Source organism: Gopherus flavomarginatus (genome assembly GCF_025201925.1).
Source record: "Gopherus flavomarginatus isolate rGopFla2 chromosome 13 unlocalized genomic scaffold, rGopFla2.mat.asm SUPER_13_unloc_1, whole genome shotgun sequence".
NCBI lineage: Eukaryota > Metazoa > Chordata > Testudines > Testudinidae > Gopherus > Gopherus flavomarginatus.
In genome coordinates, this window is record NW_026114609.1 from 4,954,252 (window position 1) to 4,969,168 (window position 14,917).

A 14,917-nucleotide genomic window follows, 5' to 3' on the forward strand; every position below is an offset into this window, starting at 1 on the left:
GCTCTACATGCCAGCCCGGGCAGCTGCCCATTTTCTTTGGCAAGTCAGGAAGGGCAGAGGCTAGACTGGAAGCACCTGGGGCTCATGCCCCAGTCTTTGTGACACTCACCCCTGAATTCCTTCCCAGGTCTCTAGCTGAAGCCAGAGCACTGGCCTGAGCGGCCAAGAAGAGGTTCCAGCCCTGAAGGGAGCAGGAATTTCAGCACGAAGGTAAAACTGCAGCAACACAACCCTGAAGTAACTTGAACTCTCAACTCCTGTTCTGAAGTCAGATGCCTTAGTCATTAGGCCACATGAGAAAAGCCCCTCCAAGCACTTCTTTAGAAAAGGCAGACACTGTGTTTCTCGGGTCTTCTACTGAGGGGGGCTGAGACTCTCTGGGCACAAGAAGTAGAGTTCCCAGCAACACGTGAGAATTAATTCTATGGAGCCAGATGCAGGACTTTGGCAGGGAGGCTCAGGCATGGGGGATTGGGGTGCAGTGGATGAGCTGGCTGTCTAGGTGAGGAGATTTAGTGACCCTCAGGTGCAGGACAGAGGAAGAGAAGGAGGATTTGGCAGTGGCCATGGAGAAGAAGAGGAGGGGTGGAGGCTCCTAGCAAGCCTGGCTAGCTCAGTCAGTAGAGCTTCAGGCTCTTAATGGGAGGAGCCAGGGTTTGAGCTGCTGTCCAGGGACTCAGCTTTTAAGTTGCCTTGTGTGCCAGCAGCCAATTGATTCCTGGTGGTGCCCAGAGCCATGTGTGGGACAGAGGCTGAGACTTGTGGCACCTGCTCTGCGGCAGGGATCCTGGCAGCTCAGACTCAGGGAAGGCTTCTGCACTCAGAGCCGCTGACTTTGAGAGTTCCCGGGCGGAGCTCAATGCCTGCTCCACCTCAGGCCCTGCCCCCAAACCATCAAATCTCTTCCTATTCGACCCTGCCCCACTTCTTTCTCTCCTCCATCCTCCAGCACACCCCATCAATGGCCAGCAGGAGGCGCAGAAGGAGAAGCTTGTCGGCCAGGCCTGCTAGGTGGGAGGTGCAGGGGCGGCTGCTGGGCACCTTTTTTTTTTCTGCAGCCCTGTAGCACCCATGGAATCGCTGACTTGGCTCCTTTCGCACGCTAGAGAGAGGAGCAGAACCAGGGCTATGGCTGATCTATGGGGCACAAGGTGAGTGCCAGAGGCTTCAGGTGCTGAGAAGTGGTGTCCCAGGCATCTCTATGAAAGGAGCAGAACAGGATTTACTTGGAGTGGGGAGAGAATTGAGAGTGTCTCAGGGGGTTGTAGAGAGGTATTGCCCAGGTTAGAGAGTAGCTAAAACACAGACCTCGCTGGGAGCAGGATTTGAACCTGCGCAGGGGAACCCTATTGGATTTCAACTCCCACGCCTTAACCACTCGGCCATCACAGCTGTGAGTATAAAACTACCCCACTGCCAGAGAAACTGGTAAAGAATCACAATGCCCAGGCATGAAGTCATCTGAACTACAGAATTCCCACAGCAAACCTGGCTCCCAAAGCACAGGGGGGATTTGGGGTTTGTTCTCTTTGCTTAGCCATGTGCAGTCACACAGAGAGCGCATTTAAAAGTCTCCCCTCCCACAGAGCGGGAATGGGAAATGATTCTCAACTTCAAGCTTGATGTGAATGAGGATGTCTGGGCCACAGGGCCAGACACTGACCTTTGCTATAGAAACCAGTGACGCACGGAATCAGGCTAAGGAAAATGTTTCCTGGAGTCAGTAACTGGAATAGCAGCAGTATTGTGTAGAGAAATGTCTCACAAGAGGAGTCAGCGCATTGGTGGTTCCGTAGCAGAAGTCACAGATACAGCGGGGGAGGTCTGTGGATCGGGAGTGAGGGGCACTGGCAGAGCAGTGAGAGGGGAGCCCAGGGCTGGGATAACAGGGGCTGTGGGTCAGGACAAGCAGTTCTGTGCGGACTGTTCAGAGGTGCCCTGTATCTGCCCTTTCTCTGCACTGTCCCTGCTCCCAGAATGCACCAGGCCCTGGACTGAACTCTTCCCCTGCAGGCTGAGCTGGTTTCGTTTGCTGTGATCTTGTTGGATGGGGAGGGGGGGAAGTGACAGTCCCAGCCCAGAGCCAACGCCCCCCTGTCACCCAGCACCCTTGGCCCCAGATCCACCCAGCCTAGTAGAGAAGTCAGCAGGGCAGGTCAGCCAGGAGCTGTGCCCTGCCAGGTGCTCAGGGGCATCTACCCTGCAGCTGGGGGATCTCCCCAGCGTGGTCCATGGGAGCTCATGCACTAATGGGGTAGTGGCAGCAGCTGCGTGGTGGGTTGGGCTGGTGACCTGGGTCCATCTCCTGAGGTCGGCTGGGTTCATGCCCAGGTGACTGGCCCCAGTCACCGGCCAGGCCCCCAGGCATGCTGCTGCTGTTAGCGCTCTAGGCTTGGGTGGAAGCTGCTGGCTGGCTGGACCCTGAGGGTGGATCCAGCACTAGGGGAAACCCTCCGACCTGGAGATTCGTTGCCGAGATTCCTGGGAGCTGCCCATCCCCATGGCTTGTGTGGCTGTCCCCTGTGGCCCAGCAATGGCTCTGGAGGGTGGCTCACGTCACCTGGGGGGAGGTGATCCAGGCAGTGGGCAGCTGGGGGGTCTGACTTACTGATAAAATAGGTCTCTTCACTCCATGGTGCTCGACGGCCTGGGTCCGTACCGACATCTCCCAGGAACAGATTAGGGTTAGAATTTCCCTCTAAAGCGATTTCAGGGTCTGATCCTGCAAGTCCCCCATGTACCCAGTACAGGATGGCTCCAGGCACATCAGCCAATCCAGTGCTGGCATGTACAGCAGAGAATTGGAAGCGGCAAATCGGGGGGTCATATAAAGAGACTAGAAATACATGAAGTTACTCTTGAAAGGAGAAAAGAAAAAGACGACATTCCCGAGCTGTTTAATAGGGCAAACTGCCCCTTGCAGGGGCTGTGTCCTCAAGACAGATTTGTGGGAGAAAGGAAATCACCACCGAGAGAGGAGTTGGGCTCAGTGTGGATTTTTGTGCTTTGGCAGGAAATTTAGGACCTGGGACTGGAGCCTTAAAGAGGGAGCGGGTGAAGGCTCCCCTCTGCTTTCAGGCTGAAGGAATCCTGGGTTTGGTCAGTCCATCCGGGGGGTCACATCGCTCCCAGGCAAAGAGAGGAGGAGAACTCCCCCCACAATGACACATGTGGATCCTGGAGAAGAAAGAGAAAAGAGACCAGCAGCACTGAAGGTGACTGAGGAGTGGAATCCCTTGTGCATGTTACAGAGCACTTGGGCAGCTGTGGCCATTCAAACACACTGAGGGTATGGCTACACTTGACATTTCAAAACGTTGCCGCGGCAGCACTTTGAAGTGTGAGTGTGGTCGGAGCGCCAGCGCTGGGAGAGAGCTCTCCCAGCGCTGCACGTAAACCACATCCTCTACGGGTGTAGCTTGCAGCGCTGGGAGCCGTGCTCCCAGCGCTGTGGCATTGATTACACTGAGGCTTTACAGCACTGTATCTTGCAGCGCTCAGGGGGGTGTTTTTTCACACCCCTGAGTGCGAAAGTTGCAGCGCTGTAAAGCGCCAGTGTAGCCATGGCCTGAGCTTTACTAACGAGCAAGGCCAGACTGCTGTGACTCGGAGAAGGGTTTAGGTGTCATAATGGACAAACAACTCAGAATGAAATCCCCATGCGATGCTGTGGTTGTCATTGGATGTACAGACAGGAGAACAGTGACTAGTTATAGGGCACTAGTGTTATCTCTGTACAACATTGTTCAGACCAACACTGGACTCTTGCACACAGTCGTCCTGGCCACATTTTAAGATGAAGAATGAAAAATTGGACGGGGGAGCAGAGAAGAGGAAAAAAAGCACTGAAAAGTTGTCTTCCAGTGCGAGACAAGAGCTCAATCTGCTCAGTTTATCACAGAGAAGACCAAGAGGTCACTTGATGACAATGCGTAAATCACCTCCCAAAGAGAAAATTCTGGGTACTGAAGGGTTCTTTAACCCAGCAGCAAAAGGCAGAACAAGAACCAGTGGCTGGAAGTTAATGGCGGAGAAAGTAAAATGAGAAATAAGGGACACATTTGCAATCGGGTGATTAAACATTGGAACAAAGTACCCAGGGCAATGATGGATTCTCCACCCCACATGGGGGTGGCAAGAGGGGACAGGGGGGACTGAAGAAAGTGCTCACAGGTGAGATAGAAAACCATTTCTCTCCGGTGCTTGGCTGGTGGCCTTGCTCTCATGCTCAGGGTCTCCCTGATCTCCATTGCTGGGGTCAGGAAGGAATTTCCCCCAGCTCACACTGGCAGGGATGTTGGAGTTTTTGTCATCCTCTGCGGCATGGGGCACAAGTCACTTGCCAGGATCAGCTGGGTACATCTCACCAAATCAATTCCAGTGCAGGGGCCTCCCGTATTGGTACCCCTCTGCCTCTCCTATGCTCTGCCTGTGGCACACAACGGGATATTCTCCTAAGGCCTGCAATATTTTAGTTTAATCCCGGTTGTTGGGCTCAGTGCAGGGGTGACTTTGTGGCCTGTCACATGCATGGGGGTTAGACAGGATTATTTAGTTGTCTTGACTGGCCTTAAAATCTAGACATGGATGTTCTGGCTACAATGTTGCAGTGTCTGACTCGTGGTCTATCCAGCTCCCAGGGGCCTCGTTCCAATTGAATTCCAGGCCAGGATTCAGAGACTGGCAGCTGCAGCGCAAGGCAATGGGGGCTGGTGGGAGTCACTTTGGGCCTGTCACTAGTCACAGAAAACAGAACCTCTCCTAACATCCCGGCTGCTGCCCATCAGGACATCTGGCTGTAGAGGAGCCGGGTCAGTGACCCCCGTGGAAGGAATGAGGCGGGATGGAAACCCCCAGGATGGGGAGTTGTGTGTTTCAGCCATGTTGGTATCACTCAAACACATGCACAGTACCCACACGCAGAGCCAGTTCATGCTGTAAAACCTCCAGACCCATGAGAGACGTGTTAATCTCAGCACAAGTTCTGCTTTAACCCATTAGAAATAACCCTGTAGTTATTGTGGAGTCTCTGTGCCAGAAGACGCCAAACCCCTGAGCTGTCAGTAGAGGGCCAGGTGTAGCGTCACTGGACACTGGCCTGGTCCACACTATACTGTTTAACCCGATTTTAACAGCGTTAAATCGTTTTAACGCTGCACCTGTCCACACTACACTGCTCTTTATATCGATTTAAAGGGCTCTTTAAATCGATTTCTATACTCCTACAAAACAAGAGGAGTAACGCTAAAATCGATATTACTATATCGATTTAGGGTTAGTGTGGATGCAAATCGACGTTATTGGCCTCATTTTTTTACAGTAGCTACCCACAGTGCACCGCTCCAGAAATCGATGCTAGCCTCGGACCACGGACGCACACCACCGAATTAATGTACCTAGTGTGGACACGCACAATCGACTTTATAATATCTGTTTTATAAAATCGGTTTAAGCTAATTCGAATTTATCCTGTAGTGTAGACGTACCCACTGTCAGTGCTTCAGCAGCGAAGCCTTGTACTTGCTGACCCTGGTGGCTCAGACACATGGCTAGGGAAAGGGGAAGGTTACACACACCCCCAGCCGGAGCCCTCACCCCCTCCTGCACTCCAACCCCCTACCCAGCCTGGAGCCCCTTCCTGTGCCCCGAACCCCTCATTCCTGCCCTTCACGCCCCTTTACAGCCCTCACCCAGTCCCACCCCCCACCCCCCATTGCGGCCCAGAGCCCCTTCCCATACCTTGAACCCCTCATTCCTGCTCTTCACCCCCCTTTACAGCCCTCACCCCCTCCTGCATCCCAACTTCCTGCCCAGCCCGGAGCCCCTTCCCGTACCCTGAACCCCTCACTCCTGACCTTCACCCCCCGTTAGAGCCCTCAGCCCCCTCCTGCACCCCAACCCCCTGCCCAGCCCAGAGCCCCTTCCCATACCCTGAACCCCTCATTTCTGTCCCTCATCCCACATTAGACCCCTCACCCCCTCCCGCATCCCCACCCCCGTCCCAGCCCGGAGCCCCTTCCCGTATCCTGAACCCCTCATTTCTGGACTTCACCCCCCATTAGAACCCCCACCCCCTACCACACCCCAACCCCCTGCCCAGCCCGGAGCCCCTTGCCATACCCTGAACCCCTCATTTCTGGCCCTCACCCTCCATTAGGACCCTCAATCCCTCCCGCACCCCAACCCCCTGCCCAGCCCAGTGACAGTGAGTGAGGGTGGGGAAGAGCAAGTCACTGAGGGAGGGGGAATGTAGTGAATCAGGGGCGGAGCCTCGGGGAAGAGGCGGGGCCTTGGGGAAGGGGCGGGGTTAGGCTGTTTGGTTTTGTGCGGAAAGTTGGTAACCCTACTTCAGGCCTAAAGCCTGGGGTGACCTCTCCACTCCAATCTCTAGCCAAGCAAATTGGAGCCTGCAGGTTTCCAGGCCAGGTTCACTTCGTGTCTCTCATTGGAGCTGCTCTGTACTGGCTCCCTGCCCAGCCGCTGCTGCTCCCCCAGAACCCCACCCAGACCTGCAGCCAGCTGTAAGCTCTGGGAGTCACAGCCTGTTCCACATGTGGATCTGCATCCGTTCCTGGGGATTGCCCTCCGCATCCAGCTCTCTGCAGCTCCTCGCCTGCCACGCGGCCACCACTTCCCACAACAGCCCGGCCCTTTCCTGCCTCAGGACCATTCCCCTGACCTGGCCAGAGGAAAGGGAAGTGCAGCGGAGAAGGAAATGGTGAATTGTAGTCCCATTCTTAACAGATTTCTCACAGTCCGAAACATAGGCTGAAATACACTGCAAACAGACAAAGTTCCTCTCTGCAATATCAGATTATGAGTCCCAAGGTTTTTGGGGTCACATTGATTGCCCCCTCTTGTTTAAAGAAACAGTCTTAAAGTCTGCAGCTGCCTTTTCAGTTCCTTTCTGTACCTTTAACTGCAAACTTTATATTATATCCTTTTGGTGACACCCTGATTTCCTGTATTTTTTAACCGATTCATCTCCAAAAGATCCATGAAATGTTACCAAGAAAAAGAAAATTGAGAAAGTCAGTGTGTTTGTGAAAACGTTCATATTTTTTAAAGCTATCTCTTGGGTCAGTGAACCCTGATCCATGGACATTCGAGCCACACTGAAGACTGGGCACCTGAAGGGAACGTCCAGCTGAGAGACAAAGTTTCCTTCTTCCCCAGCAGCAGGCTCAGCAAAGCCAGCGTCACATGAGCTGGCAGGGACCATGTCCAGGACAGGTCGGTACATTTCCAAAACCTTGGAGACCATGGCCTGAGGCTCAGTAGGACTGACACTCTGTAGACGCAAGTCTAGGAAAAGAAAAGGGATGGACAGTGAACAAGTCAACACAACCCACTCCTTTTCACTGGGGGGTTGCAAAAATGAAAACAAAATCCTCAACATTTTAGCTTTGGGTTTAGATTTCCATTGAAAACCACAAAGGTTTCTTGAGAAATTAAAAAAATCCTTCAGCCCACACAGCCCGAGGTGCCGGGCTCTCCGGCAGGCGGACACCTCAGCCACCTCTTGCCTCATGGCCTAGGCTTTCAATGCTCTGCTGGTTGCCTCCTCCTTTGAAGGCCCCCAGCAAAAAGAAACAAGCACATGCCTAGCAGAAGACGGTTTTGATTCATTGCCTTTTGGGTTATGGACCCACCACGCTTCTGCTGTGTCACTCTGCTGGCTCTTTACTTACAGCCTCCAGCACCCACACTTGCCTTGCGAGCTCTAGCGCTGGCAGGCAGATGCGCAGGCTGCTAGGCAGCAGCCTTGGTAACAGCAGACATGTTTCTCCGTGGCGCAATGGGTCAGTGTGTTTTGCTGTTAATTGAAAGGATGGTGGTTTGAGCCCACCCAGGCATGGCGATAACCCCTAGCTCCTCAAGACCTGCTGGGAGCCTCAAAGGCCACCTCAAACCCATCTCTCTTGGCCTCAGTGGTTTCAGCTCAGGCCCGAAGACTGTGCTGGATGCAACTCAGAAATCCATCTCCCAACACCCATGCTGGAGGCTCAGGATTAATCCTCAAGGCTGAACACAAAACCTTCAGCCAGGCGTGTTTTGCTCCATTCCTGCCTCCGCCCAAGCGGCAATGGAGAAATGTAGGAGAAACGCCGGCTAGAAGACACCTCCCTCTCATTTCTCTGTAGGCTGTGACATTATTAATATCAACTGGGACCATATAGATCATTGCTGCCACCACTGTTATATATTTGCAGCAAATATTGTGCAAAAGTTGTCGTGTGAGGTGTCTGTGACAAGGTTATGATTTGCTGGTTATAATTATACTAGCTGTATGTGTGTACTATTTTTCTATCTGAAGTTATGAATATGGGCTATGTACTTGTATCTCAAATGTATTTGATTTCAAGTAGCCTCAGTGATGTATTTGGTCAGCTTCTTGAGAAAGGACTATTCTCAGTAAGTGCCCAATCAAGAAACGTTTCACTGACAATGGACTTTGGAAAATGCCAATCCACATCCGAGCTTTCCTGGGAACATTCAAACTAACATGTAAACAATGTTGTAGGCCTGCAAATTGAATCAGGCACAGACATGTGACCTGCCCATGTGACTCCAGACTCCATCTTGCTGCTGTGATTTTCCTAGGTCAGCCCTAGGACCAATCCTATTCAACTTATTCATAAATGATTTGGAGAAGGGGGTAAAAAGTGAAGTGGCAAAGTTCACAGATGATACTAAACTGCTCAAGATAGTTAAGACCAAAGCAGACTGCGAAGAACTTCAAAAAGATCTCACAAAACTAAGTGATTGGGCAACAAAATGGCAAATGAAATTTAAGGTGGATAAATGTCACGTTGGAAAAACATAACCCCAACTATACATACAATATGATGGGGGCTAATTTAGCTACAACATATCAGGAAAGAGATCTTGGAGTTATCATGGATAGTTCTCTGAAGACGTAGCAATGAATTGACACATATGACCCCAAGATGAGATCATTAATACACTAACCTGAGGAGAAGGACACCCCAACACTAGTAGGGAGAGGAAATACAAAAAGGGAAGAGGGGAGAAACCCCTATTGAACATGCATTACACCTAGTGATGGCAGCAGAACAGATTATCGGCTACACAACCCAAGAACGGGATCTGCATGTTGCTGTAGACAGATCAATGAAAAGCTCCACTCAATTCACAGCTGCCGGCAAAAAAGTTAACATCAAGTTAGTATTCGTAAGGAATGGGCTGGAGAATAACATTTGTATACAAACCAAGGGGGAAGCCTCCAATACCCTGGGACCACCCTGCCTACTACAGCGCTGCACACAGGATATTTTATATCTATCTTAGAGAACTGGGGAAGAAATGGGTCTAAAAAGAAACACTTGCTACTGAGAGAAAACCATCTGAATATGAAGAGATTTTACATTAAGTGAGAGTAATTGGACAGTGGAAGTTCAATTAACAGACAGCAATAATTCCCCCCCACACACACACACACAACCACACCATTCACATGGCAGCAGGGAGCCCTTTGGGGAGGTGCTTTAAGAGGGTACGTGAGGGGAGTGTGGAGCAGGAAAACTTCCTGGCAGTGGAGAGGAGGCAGAAGCAGGGGCAGGCAGGTGACTGGCAGTTGGGGGTAGCAGTAGCCAGGACGGCGTAACCTTGTGCTGGAAAGTCTCCTCTGGGGACTTTTTCCTTCTGTCCCCTTCCTTGCCAGCAGAGAATGGCCACCCCAGCCCACCCCAGAGGCAGCTGTGTCTCAGGGCTCTGCAAACTGCATCCATTAAGCCCCTTCTCATTTGGGGAATGATTCAGGACAATTTCCCGAAGAAAGGAAGAAAATTTGCTTCAGGTCAAATGGTTGTGAAAATATCCCAAATCAGAGATTGTTAAATTAAGATTGGAGAATTAAAGAGAAAATGGGGCAAAATCTGAAAAGGAGACTAGAGAAAGTGTCAATAATTGCTCCAGCAGCACCGACCCCTCATGGAGCCCTTGCTGCTTTTCCAGCTGAGAGGAAACTTCCTCTCTCTGATGCCTGGCCATGCTGGAACTGGTGACCCAGTGAAGCTGACTTGAGGCTGATGCAAGGTAAGCAAAGCTGAACCAGCTGCCCAGGGTACGGGGTTGGAAGTCAGAATCGGAGGGTGGGCCTGGGTTCCCCTACATCAGTGGTTCTCAACCAAGGGTATGTGTACGCCATAGGGTACGCAGAGAACTTCCATCAAGGCATCTAGTTAATTGCCTCATTTTACCACAGGCTACAGAAAAAGCACCAGCAAAGTCTGTACGAACTGACATCCCAGCACAGGGAGTGACTTGTACATGTAACCCTTCTGCCCCGCTGAGTTGGCAGCAACAAGGGCCGGGTTCAGTATCCAGGGGTTCTGTTTCAGTAACACAATGCATAACCGGATCGAGCCCCCGCCCAGTGACCTGGGACACTCACATACCACACCCCCCTGGGCGCCTCTAGGAGGCAATACTTTTCCTCTCGCAAGCACGGAGTCTGAGTGTAGCAAAATCTTTTTTAATAAAGGAAGGAATTAATGTGGCATCCCATTGGAGAAACACCACAAACAGGGTTATAACCCAAACCATAAACAAAAACCCACCTCCAAGTACGTTTGGCACTGTCCTTTTTCCCCTTAGGGTTTTAAGTTCAATTACCCCAAAGTCCAACAACCCAAAAGTCTCTGGTCAATGCCACCCCATGTCTCAGGTACAAGGAGACGGTTGCCAGCCACGCGCAGTCCCCGGGCGCGGGGACAGGCAGCTGTTTCCAGATCAGACACTTGGGGCCCAGAAGTGACCTGCTGCCCGACACCAGCTCCTGGACTTGCCTCTTGGGCAGGAGACCCCCCCAGCCCCTCCCCCACTCTACCCCCTAATCTCCCTCCCCTCCCCGAGCTGGGGGAGAACCCAGGACTCCTGGCTCCCAGCCCTGCCCACCTCCGTGTTTCCATAGGGCTCCACCCAACGCCCCCCCCCAAGTGGGGCAGCCCCGCGGAGCACATCGGGGCGGCACAGACGAGGCCAGGGGAGGAGCAGGCGCCCGGCAGCCCCCACCACACTGGGGGGCGCCGCGCTGCGGGGGGCGGGGCCAGGCCGAGACCCCAGAACACGAGAGTTCGCACCTGGACCCAGAGCTTGGGGAGGGCGGGGCCGGGGATCTCTGGGGGGAGGGGCGGGAGGTGTCCGATTGACCCAGGGACCCGCCCTTACCTGGGCTCGAGAGGATGGAAACGCCCCGGGGCAGGCTGGGAGTTGTAGTTCCTGGCTCGTCTCAGAGCGGAAGTGACGACTGTTTGCTCAGGCAATGCCCTCCCGGTGCATACTGGGAAACGTAGTTCCCCGCTCCCTGATTGGCGGAGAGAGCGCGGGACAGAGACTCGGCGCGTGGGGTGTGGGCCTGGTTCCCTCGCCCCGAGGCTTCGCTGCCCCCGCCCCCTCCGCCATGGGGAGCCGGGGGGGGGCACCAGTGGGACACAGGCTCGGGGGCAGCCCGCCCAAGCGGCAAGAGAGAAGCGGACGAGACACGCCGGCCCAAAGACGCCTCCCTCCCACTTCCCTGTAGGCTGTGCAAAGCTCTTGCCCTGCCTCATGCCTCGTCAGGAAAGAGCAGCCATGCTGCCCACGCCTGAGTCACGTGCACAGCTTGGCTCGCCCCGGCTGACGGCGCGCAGAGCCACACGAGTCAATGGCAGGTCGAGTCAGTAGCCTCGGCTCTTTCCCCTGACAGCCACACAGCACTGCCTAGTGCCCCGAGAGCCTCCCTCCTGTTCTCCCGCAGCCCGCCGGGGTGGGTGGGAAAAGGGGACCAGGAAGCACTGCAGCCTCATTCTGAGACAGGAGGCCCTTGCCACACCCCGACCTCCCTCTTGCCTTCAGCCCAGGCAGCCAGAGGTGCCAGGGAGCTCCCTGGCAGGCCGCCACCTCAGCCACCTCTTGCTGCTCTGCTGGTCACCGCCTTGCTGGAAGGCCCAGAGGGAAAAGAAACAAATGCACACATAGCAGAGGATGGTTTCGATCCATTGACCTGTGGGTTATGGACCCAGCACACTGCCACTGCACCACTCTGCTGGCTCTTCACAGCCTTGCCAGCCAGCCACTGCTATCCGGATTAGTGCCTTACGAGCTCACGCGCTGGCAGGCAGATGCCCAGGCTGCTAGGCAGCTGCCCTGGTCACAGGATTTTACAGCTTCTACAGGGTAAAAGGGATCTATTTGGGGTTTGGACCCCACTGGGAGCTGGGTAGCTGAGTGCCGGAGACGGGAGCACTTCTTAACTGTTCTTAGTTAAGCCTTCAGCTTGTGGGGGACGAGTTTCAGCCTTGGATCCGTGTCTGCAGCAGGCAAGCGCCTCTGGCTCAATCGGCCCCCCTCGCTGTCTTAGCAGACTAAAACCCGGAGCAAACGCACAAGCCTTGCAAAGGAGCAGGATCCGGGATCTCGAACAAAAGTCAACATTTTATTAAGATGATGTTGAAAGAAAAAAGAAGTGTACGGTACAGCGTTTAGGCGCAGAAGTTTCTGGTGATCAGGGAACAACCTACAGATTACCCAGGGGGTGCGAAGTTCGGTTTAAGATCGGGTGGCATAAGGAATACATAATGTGCAATAGCCCCGACTGGGGGTAAAAGGTTAACGTACAGACACTGAGTTAGGAGGGTGTGTTGTCCATGTGAGGGCTAAGTTCAGGTGTGGAGTATAACGAGCGGATACAACGATGAGGATGGATTCACCCGCGTTTGGTGAGTTTTAACATTCAGTGTTTTTTAATCTTTTCCACAATCTAGTTTAAGCAGGGTCAGTATGAACTCTACCCTGCCATCTGTTGGTGATCTGTTGTAAAGGCCTTTTGAGGCTGATGTCATTTGCATGGTTCCACACACTCTGGATTGCATGATGGGATTGCTTGTCCAGAGGGTCATTTCAGCTGCTGTGGGATCCCCAGTCTCTTTGTTATTGGGGCAGGAGTAATGCAGTGTATTTTCCTGTTCGTTCTCGATCAAGGAGAGAGTAACTGTATCTGGCATTTGAGGCCTGAAAGCTTCACCCTCGCCTGAAAAGTACTCATCATTAAGGGGTCTGGGTTCCAAAGACCCAAGGTTTCTGGGAGGTTGGAATAGATGTTTCTGTGGTTCTTGCTGGCCTGTCCTTATGCGTGTGGGTTTTCTTTTTCTGGTGTGTAAAAACAGAAATGTTTTTGAATCTCTTTGAGTTGTTGTTAGTGTTGCAGTTGTCTGTTGTAAGCTTATGCTACTTGATCTCTTTCAGGGTATGTTTTGGTTTCTGAGAGGTAAAAGGCTGCTCTGTGTGTGGTGTTATGGAGTGAAGTAGTAAAGGTTGGTGTTGCATGTGCCACAAAAATTGTCCCCCCCCCCCCGCCAACCCCAGCTCTGGTCCCAGAGTCCAGAATGTGCATAAACCTGCCTGCTGACCTGTGACTAAGAATTTGGTTGCAGAGGTAGTCCGTGTGTCACAAAAGTTGTGTCCCACAGCTAATCTCCCAGTGTGCAATCTGCAAAATTTCCTTGCTGTTTGAGCTGTAAGGAGCATTTTACCCATCTATGGAGTTGTTTACAAGTTTTAGTGTGGAAATGAGATGCCAGCCCTGTCATAAACAGATAGCTAAGGGTTAATGTCTCTTGCACCTGAAGCACCTGACCAGAGGACCAATCAGGAAACCGGATTTTTTCAACTTTGGGTGGAGGGAATTTAGAGTCTGAGTCTTTGGTCTGTCTGCCTGCTTTCTCTGAGCTTTGGAGAAGCAGTTTCTACTTTCTAGTCTTCTGTTTCTAAGTGTAAGGACAAAGAGATCAGATAGTAAGTTATATGGTTTCTTTTCTTTGGTATTTGCATGAATATAAGTGCTGGAGTGCTTTGATTTGTATTCTTTTGAATAAGGCTGTTTATTCAATATTCTTTTAAGCAATCGACCCTGTATTGTATCATCTTAATACAGAGAGACCATTTGTATGTATTTTTCTTTCTTTTTATATAAAGCTTTCTTTTAAGACCTGTTGGAGTTTTTCTTTACTTCAGGGAAATTGAGTCTGTACTCACCAGGGAATTGGTGGGAGGAAGATATCAAGGGGAGATCTGTGTGTTGGATTGCTAGCCTGATTTTGCATTCCCTCTGGGGGAATAGGAAAGTACTTTTGTTTCCAGGACTGGGAACAGAGAGGGGGGAAGGGAAAAAGGATTATTTCCCTTTGTTGTGAGACTCAAGGGATTTGGGTCTTGGGGTCCCCAGGGAAGGTTTTTCAGGGGGACCAGAGTGCCCCAAAACACTCTAATTTTTTGGGTGGTGGCAGCAAGTACCAGGTCCAAGCTGGTAACTAAGCTTGGAGGTTTTCATGCTAACCCCCATATTTTGGACGCTAAGGTCCAAATCTGGGACTAAGGTTATGATATGAGTGGCAGCTGGTGGGATATAGACAGAATCCAGAAGCCAGTAGGAATATTATATTTTTCTTTTCTCTGCTAAGGGCTTTTTAGCAGAGAGAAACAGTTGGTTTTAAAAGGGAACCAGAGAGAATTTTTTTTTCTGCTCTCTCTGGCAGTTTGTGGCTTGCATGTTAAGCAAGAAGCCATTACCAGACTGTTAAGGGTCTTTTGTCATGCAATAGCCCTCCCATTAGGAGGCAAGTTTCAGCACTATATGAATGCAAATAAAGTGGTTTTTCAGGTTTACTTAACATTGAAGATTAGCTAAAGGCACTGTTGCTAGGCAGACTTCAGGAGGCAACAGAGCCTGCAGTGCAGAAGATAAACACCGGAGGGCACCCCAACCCAAGAAAACAAGAACCATGACTTCTAAGGCAAAAATTGAGGCCGAAGAACAATTCAGAGAAGCTGAACACAGGCGACAACTGGAAATAAAACAAAAAGAGATGGAGATGAAAGAAAGAGAAGAACAAATCAAACAGGCAGCACACAAAAG

The 14,917-nt window shown here is 51.9% G+C and overlaps 1 long non-coding RNA gene and 1 other non-coding gene across 2 annotated transcripts in view; both read right to left on the reverse strand.

The window, feature by feature from the left end:
- Positions 1-14,917, reverse strand: part of LOC127041000 (uncharacterized) — a 51,454-nt gene that overhangs the window by 19,322 nt on the left and 17,215 nt on the right. The window lies entirely within an intron of this gene.
- On the reverse strand, positions 1,311-1,392 carry TRNAS-UGA (transfer RNA serine (anticodon UGA)). Its single transcript has one exon. It is a non-coding gene; the product is annotated as a tRNA-Ser (tRNA).